The 15,332-nt window shown below is 43.4% G+C and overlaps 1 pseudogene; it reads left to right on the top strand.

The window, feature by feature from the left end:
- Window positions 1-2,506: 2,506 nt before the first annotated feature.
- LOC143679610 (actin-related protein 3 pseudogene) lies at window positions 2,507-4,398 on the top strand (annotated as a pseudogene).
- Window positions 4,399-15,332: the final 10,934 nt, after the last annotated feature.

Genomic DNA, 15,332 nt, shown 5'->3' with positions numbered 1-15,332 from the left:
TAAACTGACATCTCAAAAAATTATCCAGGGAACTTCCACTTCCAGGTATTGTGGCATAATTAGTATTGGACTTGTCCTCAGGCTAAAAATTATTAGAAAATCAGAAAAATATATGAAACAACAGTTATTGGACCTTAGACAAAGGGCAGCCCAGGATGAATGATCTTCAGCAGGAAATAACGTGCTCTACACCTCTGCCCAGGCTTTCTGTCTGATGGCCAAGCAAAGTGCAGGGCACTCAGTACACGGAAGGTACTACGACGGAAGTTTGGGGAAGCTAAAGCAGCTGGAATTTGCTGGGCAGAGTATTAGAGAGAAAGGAACTGTGAAGAGAAATAATTGCTGTAGTGACCCCCTCTTGTGTGGCTCGCTGGATGCTAAGCTATAAATCTGTAAAGTGGAACTCAATGAAGTTGGGCAAAGACAGCTACCAGGGAGATGTACACCAAACAATTCCCAGAGCTCCCACACCATTGGAGGAGTTTTGCCAATAATGGTGGAAAGAGCTCAATGAACACTCTGGATTTTCCATAGAGACCTCAAAAGGCACTTGCCTTAACAGGAGGGCCAAACTACAGGAAGAATTTTTCTAGATCCATCTTAACAGAGCTTAAAAACAAGCCCCCAAAGGTGATATCGACATGACAATGTAAGACATGCCCTGGAAAAATCTCCTTTCAGAATCAACTAATGAAAGGACAAATCACACTTGCTTAGAACTCTGGAGTACTATAGAAACTGGAAAAGGATTCAACAAACACTGAATCAAGGAAACAGAAAAATCTCCAAGATAAGGTAGAAAATTTCTGTCCAGGACCCACCAGTCTGTAACCCCTCATTCAGTTCCACAGTTTGGGAGTCACACAAAGGCAGCATGGCCTAGAAATAGAAAGAAACTTCCTTAACACGATAAAGAGCTTATATGAAAAACTCACAGCTAACATTCTACTTAATGGTGAAAGACTGAAAGCTTTCCTTCCAAGATCTGGAACAAGGTAAGGATGTCCACTGTCACCACTGTTATTCAATATTGTACTGGAAGTTTTCGCCAGAGCAGTTAGGCAAGGAAAAGAAACAAAGGCATCCAAATTGGAAAGGAAGAAGTAAAACCTTCCCTCTTTGCAGATGACATGATCCTATATAGAGAAAGTCTTGAAAAATCTACAACAATGCTACTAGAGCTAATGAACAAATTCAGCAATGTGGCAGGGTACATGATCAACATCCCAAAATTAGTAGTGTTTCTATACGCTACTATTGAGTAATCTGCAGAAGAAGTAAAAAAAAAATCCATTTACAATACAACTAAAAGAATCAAAGATCTTGGGATAAATTTAACCAAGGATGTAAAGAACGTATACACAGAAATCTGTAAAGTATTGCTAAAAGAAATTAACAAAGATCTAAATAAATGGAAGGACATTCTGTGTTCATGGAGTGGACATTAGGATGTCAATTCTACCCAAAATGATTTAGAGAAACAATCCCAAACAAAATTCCAACAGCTTACCATGCAGAAGTGGAAAAGCCAATCATCAAATTTATTTGGAGGGTAAGGTGCCTCAAATAGCCATCTTCCTGAGCTAAGGGACAGCCAAGTTCCACTCTTAGAACTCAAAGCAGGGACTCAAATACATGCTGGTGCTCCTATGTTCATAACAGTATCAAGAGCAATTGCCAAAAAGTGGGAGCAATTCAAGTGTCCATCGAGAGATGAATGGATAAACAAAATGTGATACATACATACAATGGATTTTTATTCAACGGTAAAAAGGAATGAAGTTCTCAGACATGCTACAATATGGATGAACCTTGATGATATCATGTGGAGTGAAATAAGCCAGATACAAACAGACAAATAGTGTGTGATTTCACTTATATGAAATATCCAGAATAAGCAAATTCATAAAGAAAGAAAGTAGATTCTTTGGCCATGGGCCAATGGGGAGTTACTGCTTAATGGACACAGAGTTTCTGTCTGGGATGATGAAAAGGTTTTAGTGATGGAAGACAGTGATGGTAGCACAACTTTATAAAATGAAAATCAATGAATTTTACACTTAGAAATGGTTAAAATGTGAAATTTTATTACAATATATAACCACCACCCTTACCCACACATAAAAGAATTTCCCAGAAAGAATATCACATGACCATATGGGTTATCTGTTTTTTACCAGAGCATCATATAAGTTTATTTCAGATGTAAATGCAATGTTAAAATTAACATTCATTTGTATATTGGGGAGTCAAGAGACTCAAGTTGCTGAAATGAGAAAAGAGGATTAAAATATGGTTGAAAGTTAGGATGGTAATTGTTTTAGTTTGCAAAAGCTGCTGGAATGTGACTTCTGGAATGTGACATACCAGAAAGGGAACAGCTTTTAAAAAGGGAATTTATTGACAGGGCGGGGACTGCCTGCTTGGGTTGCGGAAGTGGTAGCCGCTGACCGAGACTGCCGCCTTCTCGCTACTGCTCCGGCTTCCCAGTTCCACCTGGGCGGAGAGGGCAGCCCGGCTGTGAATGGTCAGATAGCCCCCATCTCGCGCCGCCAATCCCGGGCCCCAACCAGCTCGGAGCCGACGCCGGCCGTGGCAGCAGCAGGCGAGGAGGAAGATGGCGGGACGGCTGCCGGCCTGTGTGGTGGACTGTGGCACTGGGTATACAAAACTAGGATATGCTGGAAATACAGACCACAGTTTATCATCCCTTCCTGTATTGCTATTAAGGAGTCAGCAAAAGTGGGTGATCAAGCTCAGAGGAGGGTGATGAAAGGTGTCGATGACCTAGACTTCTTCATTGGTGATGAAGCAATAGAAAAGCCTACATATGCAACAAAGGGGCCAATCCGCCATGGAATAGTTGAAGATTGGGACTTGATGGAAAGGTTTATGGAGCAAGTGATCTTTAAATACTTAAGGGCAGAACCTGAAGACCATTATTTTCTTTTGACTGAACCTCCCCTGAATACTCCAGAAAACAGGGAATATACTGCTGAAATAATGGTTGAGTCCTTCAATGTTCCAGGCTTGTACATTGCTGTGCAGGCTGTTCGTGCTTTAGCTGCATCCTGGACCTCTAGACAAGTAGGAGAACGGACGTTGACTGGTACGGTAATAGATAGTGGAGATGGTGTCACTCATGTCATTCCTGTGGCTGAAGGGTATGTGATTGGCAGCTGTATTAAGCACATTCCAATCGCAGGACGAGATATAACATATTTTATTCAGCAATTACTGAGAGACCGAGAAGTAGGAATCCCTCCGGAGCAATCCTTGGAAACAGCTAAGGCAGTAAAGGAGCGTTATAGTTTGTATGCCCAGATTTAGTAAAAGAATTTAACAAGTATGACACAGACGGGCCAAAGTGGATTAAACAGTATACTGGAATCAATGCTATCTCAAAGAAAGAATTTTCTATTGATGTTGGTTATGAGCGATTCTTGGGACCTGAAATATTTTTTCACCCAGAGTTTGCTAATCCAGACTTCACACAACCTATCTCAGAAGTTGTAGATGAGGTAATTCAGAATTGTCCTATTGATGTCAGACGTCCTCTCTACAAGAACATTGTACTCTCTGGAGGTTCAACCATGTTCAGGGACTTTGGACGTCGCTTGCAGAGAGATTTGAGAAGGACCGTAGACGGCAGGCTGAAATTAAGTGAAGATCTGAGTGATGGGAGATTGAAGCCAAAGCCTATTGACGTACAAGTGATTACACACCACATGCAGCGATATGCAGTCTGGTTTGGGGGATCGATGCTGGCCTCCACACCTGAGTTCTACCAAGTATGCCATACCAAAAAGGATTATGAAGAAATTGGACCTAGCATTTGTCGTCATAACGCAGTGTTTGGAGTCATGTCGTAAAATTGACTTCTAGTTATCGGGGCTAGGGAGGTGGGGAAGAGATCATCTTTCTGATGGCCTGTTTTGTCTGGATGGCTGTTTTGAAGTTTTAAGCCTGATTTGACAATAATAAGACCAAACATAATTATACAGGAATATTTTAATAAGTGTATCAACATGCGAATGTAGAGGAAAGCTAAAATGAGTGTTTTTCTTTAGATTGAATATTTGACTCTGACTCTTATGTGTATCAAAAAAAAGTGGGTTTTAGTTCTTTCTGTGCCCTGATATTTTGTATATTATTGAATTATCCAAGATTTGATGGGGTTTATCGGTATGTAGATAGCTCTATAATGCTTGAATTGTACACTTTTAAGTGTGCAGTGCAAGAGCTTGTTTATATTTCATACTTTTTATACTTTGAAGAAAAAGTCAAAGAAAAACTGTAGTATTTGAGGAAAAAAAGTGACCAAGTAACAGATAAATTCTAAAAGTAGCCTCATGAGACTTGACATACACACTCATGGGATTCCAGTTACTAGGAATTGCTTCCATCCCCTCCACCCTCTCCATGGTTTTCTTTGCAAGTGCTTTTGGAACTAAGAAGCTAGTATTTGGGATTAATTGATGCCTGCTAGTGCTTTCTGATTACTTGCATTCTGTTTCTTGCTTTAAAAGGAAAGTAAAGACAAGACTGTTGGACCAGTATTGCAATTCTGTAGTGTCATTAAAAAAAAAGGGGGGGGGGGGAATTTATTAAGTTGCAAGTTTACAGTTCTAAGGCAATGAAAATGTCTAAATTAAGGCATCAAGGGAAAGATACCTTAACTCCAAAGAAAGGACCAGTGAAGTTCAGGATTTCTCTCTCAGCTGGGATGGCACATGGCGACATCTGCTAGCTTTCTCTCCTCATTTCATCAGGCTTCTTCAATGGCTTCCTGGAGGCTCTGTCCATTCTGTTGACTCTTTCAGTTTTGGTGGCTCTAAAGGTTTTTCCAAAATGGCTCCCTCTTAAAGGGCTCCAGTAAGCAACCTGACCTTGAATGGGTTGAGACACATCTCCATGGAAACCATCTAATCAAAAGTTACCACCCCCAATTAGGTGGGTCATCTCTCCATGGAAATAAAAAGATCTGACCCAGCAAATATTGAATGAGGATTAAAGGACATGACTTTTCTGGGGTACATAATAGCTTCAAACCGGCATAGTAACCAAAAGAAAAATAAAAAATTAATGCAATCATCAAAAATTGAGGCATGAAAGTGCAGGTGGTGTGTATGTGCATGCATGCATGTGTGCGTGCTTTCAAAATAAATGCTTCCCCCAAGCAGGCAATTAGGGGCTGCATTAGGAACGATGAGAACGGACGGTCCTCACTGTTGGGCTCCAGGGAGATGGAGTCCACGGGTCCTAGTATCTAGCCCCAGATTTGTCACACCGCTGCTGACAGCTTCCCGGCTTCCTGGTCTTCGTGCCCTCGTTTAATCTCATCCCCTTGGGTGCAGGGCGCACCTCGCGACTTATTTCTCAGGAGCAGAATATGGCAAAACGATGGGATTCTACTTATGAAATTTAAGTTACAAAATCTGGCTGGCCTTTCGGGTTCTCTCGCGTCTTCGCCCCGCTAGAGGCCAGCTGGCGCGCTGTGCAGCGCTCCCACGGGAAAGGCCACGGGGCAGCTAACTGCGGGACGCCTCCAGCTAACCTCCAGGGTCCTCAGCCCATCAGCTAGAGGGGACCTGAGTCCTGACATCTCCCACAGAAACCGAGACAATAAATGTTTGTCCTTTTAAGTCTCGGAGATGGGAGGGAATCGGTTACACAGCAATAGTGAAGAGGATTCCGATGCGGGTGGAATCGCGCAGGTGGGGGCTCCGGGGAGACCCGGGAACCCGCGCGGCTCCTACTAGGGGGCGCAGGCTGCGCCGCGGGACCCGAAGGCGGGACGCGGGGTGGGGTTGGGGGGAGCCCACCCCGGAGGGCGGTGGTCCTCAGCTAGGGTCGGGTGACTCCGCGGGGAAGCTTCCTCCAGGCCTCCCGCATTCCTCCACCCGGGCTAGGCGCCGCAGGATGGCTGCAAGCCTCGGGCCAGCGCCCCAAGCCCCAGCGCGGCCGCGTCACCTCGCCCCCAGCTCCCGCCAGGTCGCGCAACCCGCTGTCCCCACCCCCGGGGCTCGGGCACCGCGCCGCGGGTCTCGCGGAGGAGGGGTCACGGGGGGTGCGGGGGCGAGAGCTGCTGGGGGTGGAGCCCGGGCCGCGCGCCGGGTCTGCAGAGCCGCAGTGGGCGGTGGGGAGCTGGGGTGAGGCCAAGAGGAGGTGACCCCGCCCCGCCTGCACGCCCGTGGGCCCGTGGGTGTGCAAAGGGGAGAAAGTGCCCGACAGAACGCGCCCCGCCCCCCGGGGTGTCAGCCTGGGCCCTAACCCTGGGTTCGTTGCAGAGCTCAAAGGGAGATGAAGAGCCACGAGGAATATTCTCGAAACGTACTGCCTTCTCCCTTCTCATCCACCCAAACCAACGCCTCACGAGCCCCGCACCCAATAGCAGCGGTTCTCCAAGTGTGGGCGGCAGCACCGGCAGCACCAGAAACGCACGTGGTCGCCGGTCCCCACTCCAGATCTAGGGGGCTAGAAACTCTGCAGCGGGAGTCCCCGTCCCCCACCTGGAGTCTCAGGGGCTCTCCAGGCGATGGCGGGGCGCCCCGAGGAGTGGGGTGCTTCCCGCCAGCCCGCACGCGGGGCACACACGGCGGGCACTCGCTCGCCCCCAGCGTGTGACTCCCGTAGAGCCGCGTTTCTAATCGGAACCACGAGCTCCTCGGGCCTCGTTAGCGTCTCAGCAGCTACAGGCAAGTCCGGGCTGGCTGGGCTGCGCGTGGAGACCGCCAAGAGGCGCGAACCCCGGGCCCGAACCTTGGCGAGGGATAAATCCGAGAAGCGGATGCTTCTATGCTTTGGATTCTTTCCCTGGCCAGGTTTCCCTAAAGTCCGGCTGAGGAGCCAGCTCTTAACTTTGGGGAGCCACGTGGTGGCACTGGGGAGCTGCGAGCACGAAACCCCGGGCTTTTTGTGAAGCTGTCCGGTCCCAGGTGAGGCTGCAACCCCAGCCCCCCAACCCACCCCCCAGGTTCAGCGACAGGAGAAGGCTGCCCTCCAGTGACCATACGGCTACGAATTGGTCCCCAGTTCCTAAAACGAATTGGTTCATTTAGTATGAATGACTAAAGATTATTTTACTATGCAAAGTTCACGTTTTAATCCGTGCAAAAATGTAAGGCCAGGTGATTGTCTTTACCTGCCACACAGCTAAGAAGTAAAACACTTGTGTTGGTGAAAATATTCTCACCCAACCAGGAAAACATCAAACACAGGAGCTTTGGGACCATTAAAACTGCTTCTGTTTTCCATTCTTCCTGGGCCTTTGGATTCACTTCAATCAAAACAGGGGCATTGTTCAGTAAAGGAAAACTGTTCTTTTTCTTTTCTTTTTTTTTTTTCTTTGAATGTGTTCCTTTTGAAAACAATTGAGTTTTCTTATGATCTTAAGGAAAGATCATAAGCTTTTCTCAACAACTTTTGCTAGCTGTTAAGCCTTGTATAGTTTTAGAGCTACCACGCGAATGATTCTGTATAAAGCAATGCCTTTGTGACTTGAGTTCCTTGGTAAAGGAAAGAGCAGATGACTTTCTGTTTGAAATGTCTTTTATTGTGGGAGGGGAGATAGGTGAACACAGGCAATGAGGTTCTCTTATAGAAATATCATAGAGGGATGGGTAAATGTCAACAAAATCTACTTTAGCAAAAATATCCAGCATGTATGAAATGAACTGTGAACTGTTTAGTGGTCGAAGTAATTGAAAATGACTGTATATCCGTGAGGCATTGTTGAGTCCTGTAACATTTTGCCTCGGTCAGCTCTGATTGTGCAAAAACAAGCGTTTCCTGGGATCTCACAGACATTAGGTATCGTGCTGGGTGCTTGGGCCACAGTACTTAAGGAGGGGGAGCTTTTGCCCTCAAAGCAACAGGTAAGTAAATAGATTCATTGTACTGTGTGTTCTATTTCCTTCTCCATCAAAAACCACACGTATGAAAGAATACTTTTCCATAATCTGTTGTTTGATTTTTTTAATTTTGTTCCTGTCCTTTAACTCGTTAAAAATATTTAAGCATCAAATTCAGAAGCCTCTAGAACTCCTTCTTCACATTTTGATCACATTATTTGATTATTTCTCTGAAATGGGGATTTCCTTTCTTCTCCTTGATGGCCTCTTTTTCTTAAATGTTCTGATTGATAAGCATCAGTGATGTATCCTAGATCTAAGTCAGCCTGGAGGTGCCTCAAATTCCAAATCCACGCAGGGTGTTTTACTCCATGGGCTAGCGCAGGTTTATGCTTCCCACGCAATTATCTCCAGTTTTCCTCCTATATACTCCTGGTTTTCCTCCTTGCTCTTGTGTCTTCTTTGCCCAGCGCTTGCCTTCAGTTTACCAAACTCCACCACTTGTCCTGGGCCCTCTGTGCTTGTGTCTGTCCCTTGTAGCTGTTAAACTTCAGAGCTTTTCCTCCTGCCTTTCTCCCCTGATGCAGCAGTGTGATCATGACCTGGGCGTCCTCTGAGAGTCTGATTCGCCCCATCGTGCGGCTGAAGTAAGGTTCCTTGCCTTCCATAGTCAGAAGGTGGTGTGGCTGGAATTCTGGACCCCAGTGTGGATGTCTTCTGGGTCTTGGCTCGAATTCTGGTGGGTGCGGACCCACCGTAATAAAATCTCTTCTAGGTGTCACTTCAGTTGAGGTGTGGCCCCACTGCATCGGGCGGGGCTCTAATCCGGATTCCTGGAGTCCTTTCTAGGCGGAGTGAAAGTCAGGCGGAGAGACAAGCCCCAGGGAACAGCTGAAGCCGGGAGTCAAGGGAACCCAGAAGAGAAAGGAGAACTCCCTGTGGCCATGTGCACTGCCGTGTGCGGGAAAGCCACGGAGTCCCAAAGATGGGCATCCAGCCAGAAGATACTGACCTGGGAGGAAGCCAGCCTTCTAGCCTCTGAGACAATGGGCCATAAATTCCTTTTTTTTTTTTAAGCCAACCCATTGTAGTTGTTTTAGCAGTTGAGAAACTAAAACAGATGTTTCAATCATTATAATAATAATGAATAAAGTATCTCATAAATAAGGATGAGGAATTAAAATTCCTTTACTGTGATGTAAATTATTCTGGAATAGGGAAAAATCTATAGGAATCTTTTCGCCTGGAAAAAATGATTCAGATAATTTGGAACGCTGTAAGTCAGGTTATCAGACACCAGGGGGCATGAGAGACTCTTTTTTTTCCCTCTTTGTCAACCAATCGCTTGGTTTCTGAGGACAGAGCACATTTACCGCCGGTGTTACGGTTGCAGCTCTTCCACCTATGAGACCTGTATTTGCTTTATCATAGTTCATTGTGAGTCTTGCTTTTTTCTGCAAACTGTGTGAAAATCTAATGGGCTATGTATTACCCGAAAACATACAACACACATAAACACACACAGCCTCTGTGCCCACAGAATAGTCTGTTTCACATAACCGACCCCCAAAGCAGCCTCCCAGCCCCACGTGCATTCCCTCCTGTGGCAAGCCGCACCTTTCCACTTCATATTAGGATGCATTCAAAAGGGGCTTTGAGATCAGTAGTATTCATTTTTCAACCCACATATACCCTTTAAATAAAAAAATACATATTTCTGGCCCTTAATGATATTGGGAATTTCAAAAGCAAGAAGTGGATGGTTGATTTGTCTCATTTTCCAGATAGTTAGTGATCCCATAACAGCGATTACTGCCTGCCCCCCGAATCTTGCTTTGGCTGGGGAAGCATCGGCTGTGGTCTTGGGAACAAATAGGGCCTATCCTGTAACTAACAGGACAAATGACAAATGTTCTGTCTGCTCTGTCTCACTAGTTCAAGTGTCTTCAGATTCCTGATAGAGTTATCTTCCAAATATATAATCTTGACAAACTCTGCTAGAGACCACTGTCCCTGCCACATGGCTGTCTGCAGAATAAATCCCACAGCTGGCTCGCCTCCCTTCCCACTCTCAGTCACCTGCACTTCTCCAAGGGTCCTGCCTCACAGCCATGAAGTCATCTCATGGTCCCTGTCGCTCAGCCTCGGTTTCCCCTGCAGAGGTGCCTCCTCGTGATGGAAATGCTCTCTTCCTCTTCTTCACCCAACTTGGATATCTCCTCCTCAGCAAAATACGCTCCCTCAACCTTTGCCTCTGGACAGTTGAATTCCATTCGTTTTCAAATTATTTATTGATAATATGTCTCCTCCTGTACACTGTCTTGATTATTTTTTTTAATTTTGTATTTCTGGGGTTAGGCACAATGTCTGCCATGTAGAAGTTGCTCAGTAAATGTTGGCTGAATAAATAAAATCATGCTGGATTCATGGGATGGCCAACTTTTCTCCAGGCCAGGCAACCTCAGGCAGCAAATGACTCCTAGGTTTTAACTGGACCTTTAAAACTCAGTCTTCTGGGAAGCAATGAACTTGGGGGAAAACTCTAGATCTGAGCCATTGTTTGACCCCATCATGTGTATTCTATGAGGCCCTTTTGATTTCCACCGCGTATTTCCTGGGATACACTTTATGTGGGCATTTCATCCAGAAGAGGCCTTCAAAAAGGAACACACCTCCCTAGGAACTATGCTGGCTAAATTGATAGTCTTTTTCAGCCTACAATTCCACAATCTCCGAAACCCCTAAAAAAAAAATAAATGTCTTGATGCCAATTTCAGAAGTAGCTTTTTAACAATTAACTGACATTTAGAATATTCCATCAAAACTTGTAACATAGGAAGTAAAATTATATCTCATTTTCCCCCCACATTTCTTCCTCTGTGCCATTCCCCAACTTAAAGAAAAAATATTTATCATTTTTCCTGCACGTAATAACAACCCTTTCTTTCTCATACACTCTTTTTTTTCCTTCCATTTTAAAAACAGCTGCCAGGAGAGACTCTTCGGGGACTTTAGGACCACTAATCAATTTCACAGCTGGAAGCAAAGCACTTTGCTTGGAAATATTTTTCATGTGACATACAAGGTGCTTTGACTTCATTAGGGTGGTGGAAGGTAAAGCTTGAGAAGTAGGGAAGCTGCTGACCTGCCACTGAAGCCTAAAGAAAGTGAGGAGGCCACAGGCGGGCAGAACCCATTTTTTAGCCACCTTTCCCTCCCTTGGCTTTCTTTTCCCAGCCTACTTTTCACTGTGAAACTGATCCAGGGAACAAAGAATCTCCAGCTTTTCTGGGAGCCTCGGGGAGTTGAGAGCTGGGAAGGTAAGGGCTGCCTGGCTCCACCTCTCCAAACTGAAAGCAAGCCCCAAACTTAAAATGATTACCGATGAAAATTCCTCCCTTTGAATGGCACTTTTCTCCTTCCCACTGGCTCTGAATCTTTAGCAGCATCGGAATCACACAAAGCGTTTGTTAAAACACGGATCGCTGCGCTCTGAGACAGCAGCTCTCATTCAGAAGGCCTGGGGTTAAATCTGAGAATTTGCAGTTCTAGTAAGTTTCCAGATAATTCTGGTTCTGCGGATCCTGAAACCACCTTGAGAAGCACAGCTCTTAACCAGCCAATCAATTCATTGTCTTTCACTTACACATTTACTCAGTTTTTTCCTTTATGTTACTTATAGACCTGCAACTTCATTTCCAATGCCTCCCAATTTCTCTCTAGTACGAGAGCAGTGGACTAAGGTCCATATGGTCAAATCATTCTCTTACCTAATTTTGGAGTAAATGTGTCAGGAGTAAACAGAAAGGACTGCAATGTTAAACGAGAATTCTAAGAGATTTCCTTTCTTTGCACCGCTAAATGTATTTCACTGGTCATGCTTCATTAATTCATTCAGCATTTATTAGTGTCTGTGTGCCAGTATGTGATGGAGATACAGTATTTCCTGCTCTCTATGCTCTCTTTTCCCAGATAATCAAGTTACTTTTAATACACAGGTATCAGTTTTCAAATGGAAGCAGCTTTCTCTACTTCCTTCCTAGAAAAAAGTCACCCATCATGCCAGAGTGACAATGCGCAAAATTCAACAACTCCAAGAAACAAAAAACAAAACAACAAAACTTCATTCTTGCTGGAGCTCATACAAGAGGATGTGTTATGGATGCTATGCGGCTTGGATCTGGAATCAGAGGACCTGGTTTTGGGACCTGGGAAAGCTGCCAAAACCTCCTGGACCTCAGTTGTGTGTGTGTGTGTGTGTGTGTGTATGTTTTGTTTTTTGTGTTTTTTTGTGCATGGACAGGCACCGGGAAATGAACCCGGGTATTCAGCCTGGCAGGCGAGAACTCTGCCATTAAGCCACCGTGGCCTGCCCTGTATATGTTTTAATGATAAATTAGAGATATATGTAGTAATTCTGACTTCACAGAAAGATGTAACAAATCCACATTTAGTCTGCATTTTAAATGGTCAAGTAGAAAAGTCACTGAGGCCAAAGCTAAATAGTACCTTGGTAACACGGGTTTCTGGAATGAAGCAGAAACCTGATATTGTTTTTAAGACGTGATCATTAACTTCATCGGTTGCATCAGTTATCTGTTGCCACAGTAATGCTGTATGACTATCAAGTATGAAAGTTCGGTGGCATACAATAGTTAACACTTACTTTTCACCAGTCTATAGGTCAGCTGGGTGGTTCCACTGATCTGGGCCGGACCTGGTGGAGCTCAGCTGGGCCCTGCTGGTACCTTCCTGCTTGTGTGGCTGCCATCAGATGACAGGTCAGCTGGGGCTGGCTGGTCTTGGGTGGCTTCAGCTCACACAACTCGTCTCTGCTCCACATGGTCTCTCATGCTCCAGCAGATTAACTTAGCTTGTTCTCATGGCATGGTAGGGTTCTAAGGGGGAGAGCAGAAGCATGCAAGGCCTCTTGAGGATTAGGCTCAGAACAGGAATGTTGCTCACTTCTCCTTTGTGGTATTGGTCAAGGCAAATCTCAAAAGTTTTCCGATTCAAAGAAATCTGGGAAAAGAGACTCCATCTTTTGATGGGAGGAACTTCAAAGACACATTGCAAAGGTTATGCATACATGGAGTTCTAGAGAATTAGATTGCCATTTTGGCAGTCAACCTAACACATGAATACACTTTTATTATTTGAGTTTGATCAGTCACATTTTATAAATTTGACCTTATAGAGAACAATAATTCCTCCACTGTCAGCTGCTGAGTGTCTCCTCTGGTAGCTACTTATGTACATATTTATAATACCAACTAAAGCTTCCTTTCAGGTATGATTGGTAGAGAAGCAGGATATTTGAGAAGCTCGCTTCTTAATTTAACGTTTATTTTTACATAAATGTGCTACTTTTCTTCCTTTATACTTTATTATGTCTGGATCAAAGACGATTTATCATGGGTGTTTTGTAAAATGATTTTGGTGTTTTTCCTGCTTGTGAAATTTTAAGTGGCAAGGTTAACATACTGCTTTTAGAGCATCCCTCCAAGATTTGAAGAATCTCTGAGTAATATTTTTCCTTAAGAGGATTATGCTTAAATGTGATTTAAAAAACAACAGAAAAATACAGTTCTTAAATATTATTTTGTTTGATATTAAGAATGGTGTTACACCAAAGAAATTCTACAAAGACTAGAATTATGATGAAATTGATTAGTCGTTATTATTTTGCCTTGTATAAGCATTTACATTTGCATGAACATCTGTTGACGGAAAATATGATACAGTATGTATCCTAAAAAAAATGCTTTCTTTTAGATAAAATTAGCTTTCACCCCCCACTGTACAAATAATGATTTATAAAAAGATATCCTATATTAAATATAGATTTTTATTTTCACTGACTGATAGAATTCCAACTTCTAAACACATTTAAGATTTTCACTCCAAGTTTTGTTTAGAATCTTTACATATATTTAAAAGGAATATTCTATTTCAATATTAACAAATCTGGATGCCACACTATGTTTGCATTAGTGATGTGGTTTTAATGATTAAAAATGATGCTAATCTATGCGAGCAGTTGACTTGATCAAACACAAGTTCAGGAATGTTGAAGCACCTTCTAGAATTGAAGCTATAGGCAGGTGGCAGGTTTTCTGAACACTGAGAGCAAAGCTGAACTCTGGGCTCCTCTATAATCCCGGTTGAATTTTAAAAAATATATGAGGCAATATATGTAGAGAATGTATGGCGTATCATTAGCCTTCAATAAGTGGAAGATATTATTTTTCACTATTTCTGCTGTTGGTCAGTATTTGTTATAACACTGCATAGAATTTTGACCCCTAATGAAATTTATCAGCTTGCCGAGTCAAAGTAGAGATGAGGTTGAGGACAGGGAATGTCTCTGCAAGAAAGGATCCTGGTCCCTCAGAGATAAAAATTTAATGTCATATAGAAGGTGGTCTCCATGTCTGGTTGCCTCAATTTACCATAGCCTCCATGCTGCATTCCATTGGGACTCTCAGTTTCATGGTATGAAGACAATTAATTCACCTACTTCGAGGGTGTGTTGTAGATGTGATTAAACTTAGAACAGCACCTTAAAGTGTATGGAATCTGGAGAATTATCCATGATCATGTTAAAAGCCAAAAATTATTGATTTTGGATGTAACACATAAACTTATCACAGATCCTTCTGGGTCTAGAATATTAGAATTCTAAATGGATAGTTATTTCCTCGGATTGGATTTCAGGAGCAAACTCAAAATATTTCTAAACAGAAATACCTAATTTTGGCAACTGAGAAGCTTCTAGTTCCTAGATATTTTACTATTGTGTAGGGTAATAATGTTAGTTCTTTAACATTTGAAATTCAGATTAAAACTTAAATAGCCTGGCTGTCTGTGTTAAACGTGCAAATAAATTTGTTGCTCTTTCTTCATTTATTTAATTCAACAAGAAACTGTGCTAAGTCTGTGGATGATGCACAGACACAATGGACTCAGTTCTTTCCTTCAAGGGGCCTACATCTTAGGGGTGGAAATTCGGAGAATGTTCACCTAAAGTTTAAAGTAAAATCACCACGATTCGATGTTTGCTTGGAACCCCAGTCCCCAGCTCCACCTTTTCTCCCCTACCCCCATCATTAGGCTATAATACTTTGACCTACAGTATTCTTGAAATGGGCTTCTCAGATTGGCATGCCAGGTAAGCACAAGATGTCATTTCAGCTTGGCAGTCATCTTCTTTTTGATCTTATAAATTGTTTTTTTCCCCCCATGGACTTAGTACAGTTTTACTGGTATAATGTGAATGACTCTTGTTTAAAGCTAGTTCTCGGGAGACTACATTATGTAATTGATTGTAAGAATTGATGTGTTCAACTTAATCTTTCCACAGCCACTTTTCCGCCAGAAGATGGAGTGCAAGAGCCAAAACCAAGGAAATTTTGGAAGTTTATGGCTTTTGTTTATTTTTCTCTGTATTCAGAGGTCTGGAATTTTCCTCTTCAATTT

Source organism: Tamandua tetradactyla, chromosome 4 (assembly GCF_023851605.1).
Source record: "Tamandua tetradactyla isolate mTamTet1 chromosome 4, mTamTet1.pri, whole genome shotgun sequence".
NCBI lineage: Eukaryota > Metazoa > Chordata > Mammalia > Pilosa > Myrmecophagidae > Tamandua > Tamandua tetradactyla.
The sequence above is the reverse complement of the archived record's forward strand: the minus strand, read 5'-3'. Positions and strand labels throughout refer to the sequence as shown.